Below are 13,264 nucleotides of genomic sequence, written 5' to 3' on the forward strand. Positions count from 1 at the left end.
ATATTAGAAAAAAAGGTCACAAGCTTCAGGGAAAATAGTGACCCTGGGGCAGATATTGCATAAATACAACAAGGGAAGAAATCCTTTCCTCATTTTTAAGATGGTTGATGCTAAGCATAATATAATGCAGTTACTTGTTGCAGGAAGGGACAGGCCTGGGAAGGTCTCTCTGCTGTCAAAATTTATATACATAGATGTACAGACAGACATAGACACTAAGGTTGGTTGTACATAGCAAGGTGAGCCTCAAAAGAATGTGGACAAAAGCAAATGTATTTCCTCAAGGAAAAAAAAAAAAAAAAAAACAAAAACCCCAAACCCAGCAGTGAGTAGCTAACATAAGCAACCGTGTTACAACTTTGGATGTTGTTTTTTTTCAAAATATTGGCATACTGTTGTCATGCAGCTATTATGAAGAAATCACACTGTGAAGCGAGAAGCCTTCCTGCAAACCAGGATGGGAAGCACAGAATCAGCTGCAGTTTTTTCACTGCAGGGGTTTCTCTAAAGGAAAAAAATAATAATATGATCATTGGTTTTGTGCACACACACTAAGAAAAATTCAGTTTGCAAACAATGAACATCCTTTGTGTTCAGCGTTGGCAAAGCAATTGATTCTAGTTTGAGATTGGACTTGTGCCACTGCAAAAGCAGTTTGTCTTTTCTGTTCTGAAAAGTACTGTAATGAAGAGCTTCAACAGAGAGGATTTTTATCATTAGACTCTGGCTATATTTTCTTTCAATTTCTCTCACTTCACCAAAAAAAGTATGGAATTCATCATTCCAGCATATTGAGAAATAAAGTAACACTGAAATACTGCAGAAAATGTTAGAATTTATCATATAACAACAAAACCCAACAACCCAGAGAAACCATAGACAAATACAACAAAAACAAAACAAAACCCCTCCAACACTAAATTTCCAATATACTGTTATCTTCCTCCTTCAAAAGATTTTCTCTGCTTTCTCCCCCAACATTCAGGAACACAAGAGGATATGACTTCCCATAGGTCCAGCAAGTCTTAGTATGCATGCTACACACGTGGTGGAGTAACAGAGAAAACCCCACACAATTAGCAGGCGAGAAATTGGGATAATGTAAATAGAAAAGATTCCTAGAGTGCCAGAGAGCTTTCCTTTTGTACCCTTATGTGTTCCAGAACTCACATTTCTTCTCAAAGCAGATACATTTGTATATCCAAGCAAGCAGAATGAGTCCACTTGGGAAAAAAAGTGGCACCAATGGCACCTTTATGATAAAATATGAGTAATCCGTGATAAAAATTGGGACCTTAGTACTGGTTTCTGAGCCCAAAAGCTTCTTTATTTTTCACTGTGTCAGTGTGTCTAACAAAAGATTTCTCTTCTCCCTGTGAGCACTGCACCTCTCATATCCTCAGACCATCTTGGGTAGAACAGCCCTGCTGCATTAAAAAAGACTCACTGCCTTAAAACTTGACAGACGCTTCTTTTTAACACCTTTTTACACAAAAGCAGTAACAGCAGGTAGTAAACTAACACTGCTGCACAGCATGGTATAGGAAGGAAGTGCCATAAACCCTATCACAATTATTTCAGTGAAAGACAAGGCCATCATTAGTGCCGTATTGATCAACCTCCCCCTCCCATCTCCACTGTTTGAAAATTCATTCAACATTATTATTGCTGCCTCAGACAGTATTATTATAACAGACCTGCATTATACAATAAGAGGCTTTGGTATAATTGACATCTGAAGCACCAGGGAGCTTGAATGTTTGCTGCTGGTTAGAATGAGGTCTCCAGAGGGACACTTTCTTCCTTGCAAAAGGGGCTATCACATGGCCATTGCAGTGTGTAAATCAAATCCTCAGTGACTGCTGTTTTCCCATTATTTGTCTGTGACCTGGAACCAGATCCTTCCAACACTGTGCTGATGATTACCCACCTCTGGAACCCACAACAACACACTGCAATGATGAACGAATGCTTGGAAATTGGGTAAAGCAAATCATCTATCTGGGTTAAAACAACAGAAACTTGTTCATTTTTTAGCCTAGTTAAATAGGAAATCGGATATATAATCCCACTGCTTGGTGCTGTGGAAAATCTCTGCCTCCCATGCATAGCTGGGCACAGGCCAGACACAGGAAGCACAGGTAGATTTAAAGCATCCATTCCTCCCATCCCCAACCAAATTAAGCTTTTGCCAGAGGTGGTCATTAAAAGACGCACATGTTGCACATTAAAGGCCATGTGGAAATCAAAGCCAGCAATTTACATAGGGTTTCTGCTGGTGTGAAAGCCTAGGCACACTGGGACCTCCATCTGGCAGGAGGCTGAACACAGGAGCTGATGCAGGCAGGCACACACTGAGTCCTACTGAGCCCTGTCCCCACCGGCAGCTGCGCAGTGAGCAAAGCACAGCAGCAGAATCGGCAGACAGCACCTTGGAAAGGCTGATTTTCAGTGTCTGAGCAGACCCAGCTTGAGCTAGGGTAATGGTTTATAAGGGGGATTTGAGCCCACAGAAAGTACTCAGCATTTACCACAGCATGGGGAAATTCTCCTGCATACCGCCAAGTCAACATAATCCACAAAGTTTCAGATCACTCATTTAAATTGCGACTCCCTGAGTAATTGTCAGCTCCCCACTCTGCCCATACCAGCTATGTGGGGCACAGCCAAAGAGCAACACATAGCTTCATTCCATGTTGCCATCATGGCTTCAAGGGAACACTACAAGCTGACACAGGTCACACCCACTTATTCTTAACCAGGAGCTGAAACAGCTCTCCCAATATCAAAACCAAGGAAGAAGTGGGCAGTGGGAAAGGCTGAGAAAACAACTGCAGTTTTCTTAGGGTAGTGAACCCTCAAATCCAATAGGATTGCTCAGGACACATGAGGAAGTGTCAGGTCTGCCACCCACACCCGAGTCACTTAGCAAGGTGGCATTCATGAGTTCACGTGGCTGGAGAAACATCACACTGCTGTGTCCACAGCCTGCTCCCCTCCACAGAAAGACTACTTCCACCCTTTCCTTGGTCAGGCAGAAATTAAACAGCTTTGCAGTATGGACCAGTGCCTGTTCCCCATGCCAGTCTGGATTCAAAGCCTGACACTGTGCTAGTGGCTGGCTGCAGCTTGGCTTTGATTTACTGGGCTGGTCTGGGTGGGGAAGCAGGAGGAACTGCTTGACATGATCCAGAATGTGTATCCTTACAGTCAAACAAAACCCTGGTGCTGTGTGAGTAATGAGTGGGGCAAAGGCAGGAGGGGGCTGCTTGCCATCCTTTTAGGGATGGATATCCCTGGTTAAACAAGCAGGGAGGCAGGGGGTGCTGGAACAGAAGCCAAATGCACAAGAAACAGGATAGGTTTGCTGCTTGCATGGAAGAAGGGCATGTGGATCTAATTCTACCCAGAACCCACCAGTGACGCCACTAGTCCTGCATTTAAGGAAAAGAGGAAAGGTGACTAATGGAGTGTGGTTGGGAGGAGGTGAGAGACCCAAAGCCCTGTCTGCCCCAAGGAAGGCTCTGGGCTCTTTTGCCAGTCACTGCCAGTGCTCTTGGCTCCCTCTGCAACAGCAGAAGACACAGGCTGTGCTGAACTCAGTAGATGATCCAGCAGCCCCCCTACACCAAGGCTACAGTGCCAACAATTGTTTTCAATATTCAGGAAAGCCAAGCAAATAAGTCTGAGCAGTTATACAGAGAGAAAACAACAGAAGTCATGGCCCTGAAACCTCAGTGGCACTCTCCTGCAATTATTTCAAAGAAAGACTCATCTTATCCTTCTGTATTTGTACTCAGCAGGGGGAGATGAACTTATCTGCTGCCTGTGATGTTGGCTTAAGAGCTCTGCTCAGGACACCATCATAATTCTTGTCTTTCTTTTTTGCTAATGGTTGCATACCTTTGATTAAAACCTGCATGGTGCATTAAAGGCTAAAACAGATGATGAATGCCATGTAGTACTTTGCTTTAGATCAGAGTTGATTAGAATTTTTGATGATCCAGCAGCTAGAAGAGGAAACTGCATGAGCAGTGAAAATATTCAGCTGTTACTGTTGTAGGAGGCAGTGTCTTTTGTTTGACACAAGATACAAAACAGTAACTAAATGGACAATGTACTCTCTTGGTCAATGAATAGCTTTATAGCACAATAGAGCTCTGTAAAGAAAAGCTGGTGAATTAATCAGTCCAAATATTTGTGAGACTTCTTGCTTGTTCTCAAGTGGGTAACCCTCCCCCCACAACAGTTTTGGAACCTGATGCTAGTTATCTTATTTTTCATGACTGTAAATTTAACAGTCAAGTATTTTAAAGAAACAGGCTAACAACAAAGCCATGTAGTAAAAGTTAAAGATGCTGACCCAAGTGCATGTCACATCACCATCCAGACAGATATCTTTAGTAATCTCTGCCAACACACCAGTTAAGCAAAACACTAATGCTGCTCTGGGTGAAAAGATTTAGTTAAACAGGACAGACCAGTTGCAGAGGAGGAAGCTGCCTGATTAAACATAATGCTGGCAGAAAACTGGCAGTATGAGCAAACCCAATGTGCCATGTTCACTTTCTAAGGTCATCCAAAATATGAACGTGGAGTGCATAAAGCAAGTGTATTGAATAGGAATAGAAAGAAAGAGCCAGAAATGAGTAAGGAGAGATGGAAGAGAGAAAACAACTTATTAAAAAAAGGCCAAACTGTTTTTGTGGTACTGGCTCCAAACAGGGAATATGGATTTTATATTCTCTTTGGTGAGCTTATTAACTTAGCATCAGGATTTTTTTTTTTTTTTTTATGTAGCTTTTAAAGATCCCTTCCTCCATAAGACAATTTTTTAAAGAAAGAGACTTATTGCAGCATCTTGGAAGACAGGGCACAAGCTATTGGCTCACTAGTTGTAAAAATACTGCTAAACACCATCACTTACCTTTCCATCAAACTGAGATTCAGTAACTGTCTTAACCTTTCCAGATTGGTACCCTGATATTGCAGTGGTTTCTTTGTCAGCCAATGCCCCACACATGCACTTCTAAACTAGATCATGACACTCTGATCAATGGATGGCTGAGGTCACAGAGCTGAAGGGAAGTTAAATCCAAGGCTTCTCTCTTCTAAAACTACAGTTTTAGAGCTGAGTCAGAAGTAGGAACACATATTTTGAATAAGTATCGATATCTTCAGGTTCACAGGCCATTCTAATGATCAAGTTAGAGCTGGTTTTCAAATCAGTTATATATATATATATATATATATATATATATATATATAAACACACACACAGATCTGGAAAAAACTGCCAAATCTCCTCTTAGATTTAAGAAGGGATAACTGGGTAGAAGGCATACTTTGAGAAGCCCAGAACTAGTAAGGGAAAGCCACAAAGGACACAGAAATGATAACACTGCTATTGGTATCACATACAAAACCACTTCCACAACTGCAGGAAGCTTTGACTTGTTCTTGCTCCAAGCTTCCCCAGGATGTGGTGTTCAAAGATCTGGATCCTGGATCCTCCTGGACAAATGCTCTGTTCACCATGCAGAGAGATACAAGTTCTTTCTCAAGCAAGCTCTTTTTTGAATCCCATACATAGGATTCTGATCAGTTCCTCTCTTCTGCATGTATTTTACCCATCCTTGCTTGGATGATTCTCTCTGAGAAACTTTCCTTGTGCTTTCTGTCCATGAGGATATGAGTGCCTGAGGTAGAAGGAAGCAATCACAAGGCCTACTTAACTTAAATATTTGTTCAAAAGATTACAGAATGCCCTGCTCTGTCTAGGCCAGAGTGAGCTTTTGTCCCACCAAAGTGCACCATTACTGCTATCCAAACAGGCTTTTCCTAAAGTAGGTTGCTGTAATCAGAGAAAAAAAGAAAAACAAAACAAAACAAAACAAACAACCACAACAAATCATAGCAGCATTTCTAGCTGCAAAGCATACCTAGTGCCTTTTTTCAATTTTTGCTACCCACAACTCTGTTGCAGCAGGTTATGTGTTTAAGATGCACAAGTGAAAAAGAGTCATTCTAGAAAGATGGTGAAACGAAAGCAAAGTACTGCACAGACAGCTTTAAACAAAACTAAATGACAAGCCAAAAAAGTAACTAAATAATCTCTTCTCTTATGGAGATAATGGGTTTTGATTCCCAAAAACTGTATCAGATTTTGTATGTATTTGCACTCTGCTATGGTTACATGATCTTTGTCCTTAATGTTTGAAAGGGAACATACTCCAAAGGCACACCAGCTAGATTACACGGGCACATTATAAGTTTCACAATCTTGAGAGCATTCTACTTTGATCTCAGAAGTTGATTGTTGGAATCCCACAGAGCAAAGAGATAGCACAGGAGGGTCTTTTCACTGATATACACATAAGGAAAAATTTACGAGATTTCTGTGAAATTGCTTTGGTTTAGAATTTTCTCAAGTGTTTCATTTCAACTATAAATAGAAAACAGAATCTCATGACAAAGATGTAGTTGACATAGTGTGCAATTTATCATCTGTGAGCACATTTCAGAGTGCTTGTCTCAAAGCTGACATGCTGTGTGGACTCTGCAATATGACTACTTTAATATATTCCATGATAAATGCAAGTAAGAGTAGCTGAGATACAAACAATTTACAAAGAAAATTCTCCATTGCCTCTCCTGATCTGGACTTCTTTCTGATAGCACATAACCTTGGGAAGACAAAAAGCTTCCAGCATAAATGGAAAAGCCATTGTTTCTCTGTAATATTTCCTACCATGCTTTTGCCATGGGTTATAAAGAACTATTTATGGAAGCTCACTTAAATAGATTTGGTTTCTTCCCCACTTATAAAAATACCACAGACATACAAATGACCCATAATATATATATAGACAACTACTGAAGTCAACGAATCAACATAAACAAAAAACTCTGGTATCTGATTCCTGGACTGTCACTTCTTTTCAGAGTATTTTTCTCATTTCTAGCAAGAATGAAATAGTAATGTTTTACAGTATAATGCTCTTATTCTCCCACATCTTGGACACACAGCTGTAAACATAGGCTGATTTCAGCACAACTGAAAGATGCAGATGCCCTCTCTCATCTGCTAAAATCCAGTGTAAGGTGTCAAGGGCTGTAAGTGTTTTAAGGCTGTGGCACCTTGGAGGTGAGGTTCCCAGCCTCAGAGTCCAGATGGTGACTATCACAGAAGAGGTTCTAGATACATCCCACTTGAATATTGGCTTCAGAGACCATGTAGTACTGAATGCACTTGGACAATCACTGAGAAAATTTCATTTCTTGCTTGTGCTCTAAGAGGCTGCAAGGGCAAACTTTTAACATTGCTATTCTAACAGTCAAGCCATTTAAAGGCTTCCCTGTCTTTTCAAGCCACTTTCCAACTTCTTTTGCACAGGTATAAATCCAGACTGCTGAGTCTGGCTCCAGCAGAAGTCTGGATTTGCACAGGGATAACTGGTAGTAGGTTTTAGCCCACTGTTTTTCTTTCACAATTCTTGCAAAAAACTAAAGAAACTGCAGACAATAATTCCTAAAAAAAATAAGGTAATGACCAATACTTGCTGGATTTTTCTTCACTTCCTGTAGCACCTGCTTCTCTTACACCAGCAGGACAGACTCCTGCAACTGGGAGCAGCAATACCTCCTCTGGTGGACATGCCACCAGAGGGCAATGAAATACTTAGACTGCATCAGCATCTTGCAGATGGAGATTCTTGGCCCCAGTGTGGCAGGTGAAAGCTCCTGTGACAGCCATAAACACACTTAGCAGCTCCAGTGAAGAGATCTGGGTCCATTTAAAAACCACATCCACTCTGCACTTCTACCCAACATTACACAAGGATCAGGCTGCAACTTCTCCTCTTGTACTGGTCAGACCTTGGAAAGCCAACAACTTCCACAGTCCTAACAGACAAAAAATTACTGGTGACCTTGGTGTCTGAGGCAAGTGCTGACACTGGAGAAACCTTACCCAAAGCTGCCAGCATGCCATTGGCTTCATGCTCATTCATACTGCTGCACTTCCATGCAGCTCAGGAGAGGGGGAAGTCCAGGTTCTGAGTAATGGCTCATTCAGATGAAATTGATGTCTCTTGGGCAGAAATTACAATGTTCTTTGGCACATGGCAAGCTGCCATTGAGTAGCTTCCACTCTTCTGGGGTGGTTTTTACTTTTTCAGGTCTATTATTTGCAAACGCTGTTTTTGCAGTCCAGAGGCTAAGAATTGGTTATGAAATTTTTAGTGATAGAATATGTATAGAAATATATGTAATGTACCTCTGGTTTCAAGTCGCCTTCCGACACTTCATTATTTTGCAGAGCAATACATGGCCATTGATTAAGTACAAAATCAAAACTGAATCTTGCATTTGGTGGGTGACTAATTTTCTAAAATCTCATTTTAAATCATCTAGCTTTGGCACCAGAAATTACTACCTGCCATTTTAAGCACCAGACATGGGGTTTGGGTATCCTAGGTAAATTCAAATTGGTCTAATATAGAAGGTGGTTACTACCATTTACCTGATGAGAGCCCTCTGAATCAGAGCTGTCTATTTTGGCAATCTTTGTGTCCAGAAGGTGCTTGGGTAGAATAGCTGGCTGATATCTTTACAGCTCTGCTGGTCTCAGCTCTGGATTACTCCTGAACAAGTTCAGATATTGATGGTACTCAAAGCAGGGTCCCTATATCCAGGTATTGACAAAGTCTTCCCTGTTTTCTTTGCCCCTAATCTGGGGTTTGATCAGGAAGCTGTTGAAGTCCATGGGAGCCAGAGTGATTTCACAGCTTTAGAGAATCAGCACCTTAATCACATTAAAAATATTTAGTCAATACAAAGCCAAGGACTGAAGGCAAACCTTTACCATAAATAATTAGAGGTTTCAAAAGCAGGTATGTTGTCTGCTAGGCAGCACCAATCAGAGTAACTTTTCTCTTCCAGGCATGAGTCAGAAGGTTAGATTAACTTTCAACACTACAATTCTTGCATTAGTTTTTGATGTCTCAAAGACAGATACCATGGTGGGATTTGCATACTCACCAATGAAGGAGCTCCACTCCAAGAGGTACAAAAAGAGAGTTTAAAAAGTCTAAGAAAATAAAGAGCTAAAGAAGTCTGAGTCTGATTTGCTCTTAATAGGTTAGGATAAGTCTTCTGTGAAAAGAAGGAAAGTAGTCAGTGCCTGTAAAAGATGAAGAGATTTAAAATGTAGGGTGGGAGGGGAAGGAAAGCAGAAATGAGACTGGGATTTGGAATAAGATTCTGCAAATGTTGCTTTAACTATTAATTGAAGAGTAAACATCCTATTAAATTCTTATGGAATGTGTGGATGGAAAGTGGTAGCACAATTCAAATCTGCCCCATGTGGATGTTGTTTATGAAGCAGCCTCCTTGGAAATGTTCTCAGACTTTTGACAAATGAACTTTCTGTAGGTTGTACATTTGAACATGGAATGCCTATTGTTTCCCATCTGCCTTTGGCTTGTACAGTTCCTTGGGGGCTTAATAGAGAGACAGACTTTTAGTGGAAAAGGCTTTATGGAGTGGCAAAAGCATATTCTGGGAGAATGCACTAGGAAGAAGAAAAGAAAACAACAGAAACAACTCACAACCAACCACTGTTTTCTACAGAAATTAAACCATTGCAGAAGAAAAATGCTTTTAAAAAAGCACATACATTTTTCATGGAGTGGGCCTAAAGCACTTATTTATATTTCATCTCTCTATGACACGGTTTTGCTCATCTAATTCCATTTAGAACATTACAATTTTTGTTTCAAATGTCTCTCTGCTGAAACATATTCTCTAAAGTGCCCTGGAGCTGCTGGTATTGTGAATGTTATCTAAATGACTCATTCGAATTTTTAAGGACAACTCAGCTTAGAAATACAGTATTCTGTTTTTCAGTTATTTTTATTTGAAAGTTTTTAGTTTGGGGTGCAAAGAAGAAAGATGCAGAACTACAGATAGCATTTGAATAGAGTCACACAATTGCTGCTGTTTTCCACTTTATGGGATGAAGCCAGACACAAGCCAATGACAGGGGTTCTCCTGATATGCACAGAGTGAATCTTGATTACTCATAGTGTTTCTGCAAAAAACCCTTCACAAAAAAACTCTGAGATATCTCTGGTTTTGATCATAATGTGAAAGACAACTATCAAACTGTTTATATGATGTCAGTTTCTGTGCTGCTGCTGCACATTTCACAAATCACAGAACTTCGACTGAACATTTCATGCACTCATTGGTTTTACACACCTGTATACATATATTTCACCTGTATGGTGAAATTCTAGCTCCAGTGAAGCAAAAGTTTTCTTAAAATACATATTATACTCTAATCCTATGCACATAAACATTTACAAATACTTGCTTGCACATGGAGAAGGTTAAGTTCTTCGTCACATACATCACAGGGCCCCTGAGGCTGCAAAGTCTATATTTTGAAGGGAGGATTTGTTATTTTGCTGAAGTAGACAGACTTAAGGGCTAAATTGTATGCTTTCTGAAAAAATAATTCAAACTCAGAAATACCTGAGTTTGATTTCTCTGACATGGAAAAAAAAATCACTGTAGAAAGGGAGCTCCTGTGGTACCAGCACACAGCAAGACAGGCATCCATTGGCTGTTGAACTACTTTAACTGCCAGAGCACCACTTAATGTGAGTTACCTTTACTTTTGCACTGATAGTTTCCATACAGTCAGAAAGCTGAGGATAATGAAGAGGGTATTCTTTCAACAGACATTCAGTTGAGATCAGCCTATAAAATTGCATGGGTTTTACCCATGGAAAAGCACAATTTGAACTGTATATGTTGACTGTTCTTTGAAATTAAACTGAAGCAAGCTGGACTTCTGCTCCATAGAGAGTAAGGTTTTCTCAGGCTGTCAGAACAAGCCCTCTAAGGGAGTCAGGCCATTTTTCAGAACAGAAAAGAGCACTTTCCTGAATAACCACCCCAGCCTTAACCAATCAGACAGCATATATAGATATAATTTCCTAAAAGTTAAGGCCAAAAAGGATACCAGATGCACCTACTGTGTATTCACAGACCATTAATTTTAACCAAAACATCTAGATGATGCTCAAAGACTTTAGTGAAGGAAAAGCATTTCTCTGCTTACAAAATTATCTGCTACAGGCACAGGGCTGGCAAGACCTGAGGAAGCCATGCAATGGCAAGGAATTAATCATGTGAGATGTACACAAATGATCCTAGCAGACGAACCACACCTCATGCTATACGAGGTGAAAGATCCACAGAGCCTGCCAACCTGATCCAGGGAAAATTCCCTCCCAAACCAACTAAGGCAATCAGTATTCACTCTGTATGCCACCTACTAGGAGATCTCCTGCTCTGGCCAATCTCTTGTGCTGCAGGGGAAAGCAGTAAATAACAATGAAAGGAAGCTGCGCACAGAAACCTTCGTTCCTTGCAAGGGAGGAGATGCAGAGAAGTCTGCCCTGATCATCTTCTGAGAAATTCGGGTCTGTGAATTGTCTTGCTGTCTATAAGCTTTTGAGTTGAATGCTTTTGAGTTGAATGCTTTCCCATTAAGGAAAAGGATGAGAAAAGCAAGCTGTCCAGGCCAGGCTTGAGTTCTTGTCATCAAGAGATCTCGCAGCCAGAAAGCAGCTTCTTATTTCAAGACTGAGTTAGCTGAACTTCAGCTTCTGTCAGCCAGGTGGAAAAGCCTCTGCTGTCAGGTGTCTTCTTCAGACTGACCTCTCACCCTGCTCTCAAATTACCTGAATACTCTGAATTCTTGGCTCCCCTCATCCTGATGTTTGTTTTCCAGTCCTTAACTCACATTATAGCCCGGTTTAGACAGAACAGGACACGTTACCTGATGAAGATGCCTACAAACAATATTAAATGTTTCTCTTTTTCATGGATCACACCACCCCTTTTTTACCACAACACAGCAGGAAAAATTAAAATTAAAGGAATTATTCATGATGCCACCTAAGTCCATCCATACACCTCTGTTTTCCAAAATGTGATTTACTCTATTCTCCATGCCAATATATATATCAGCTCAGGCTTGACTGTATTAAAAAAAACTCTTTTGTTGAAACAGTAATCTAAATCCAGGTGATTGCTCTTTACTTGGCCTTATTGTTAATTTTCTTGCTAACCTTTACATCAAACTTGATGTTATACATCAGCAGATGCTATACACTACTGATTGTATCACTGATTAAGGTTTGCCTGGCCCACTCCTTCAGTGTATGGAGTAAAACTACTATAAAACTACTTGAACAAGCTGAATTAATTTGGGGTGAAGGTGCTTCCTATAGAGACTGTCACTACTCTAAGCAGAGGAAGATTATTGAACATTTTAGACAATGGGTAAGCTATGAACCTGAAGAATATATTTTTGCTTGCACAAGGAAAAAAAAAAAAAAAAAAAAAAAAAAGAGGTAGAGGAGAGATTTTGCTCAGGGGACAGCAACTGCATTGCTGATTGAGGTGGAAAATCTGTGAAGCAGCCTCTTGTTAGAACTGTTGGCAGTGTATCATCCAGAGCAGGACATGCTTTCTCTTCACCAGACAGGGATTTTTTCATTTCATTTATCATTCAGAACTTGTTGTAACGCTTCCAAAAGTCACATCACATTGTTATACATTCCCATTAACACAAAGACTTTCACTTTGTGAAGCAATTGGCTGCTGTGGAAGATGGGCATAGGGAGCAGGTGCTACAGGTGGCCTATTCACACAGAGATGCTCCATCAATACACTCAGCCAGAGGAGCTGTGTTTCTTCTGAAGGTGAATTGCATCTCCCCAGCTTCCTGCACAACATTTTGTACCTGGGTGCTCTGAATATTTCTAAAATCTCCTCCACCACCATGCCAATTATACTACTCCAACAATCCCAGCCAAATTAAACACAGGGGCTGCTTCCACCAAGTGACAAAATTCCTGAGACCTAAGGAAAGCCCAGAAACACATCTAAAACTATTGACAATCCTCTTCCCTAAAAAAAAGGATAGACCATATCATATTTTCTTCATAAAAAGGAGAACACTTTTCCCCTCAACAAAAGCACAACAATAAGCCATGTCAGAAATAGTAGCTAAAGTAGTACTTTCTGTGGTCAGGAATGAAAACACACTGGTGTTTCAAACTGCAGTTCTAGAGTAGAGAATGAAATAAACATGTCAGGCCATGATTTCTAAATTGAATCAGTGTGAAAATCATCTTTCAATGTCAAAGGATAAAGAAAGTAAAATTTTAATATGGTCATTATT

The sequence above is a fragment of the Oenanthe melanoleuca genome, chromosome 2 (genome assembly GCF_029582105.1).
Source record: "Oenanthe melanoleuca isolate GR-GAL-2019-014 chromosome 2, OMel1.0, whole genome shotgun sequence".
Lineage (NCBI taxonomy): Eukaryota > Metazoa > Chordata > Aves > Passeriformes > Muscicapidae > Oenanthe > Oenanthe melanoleuca.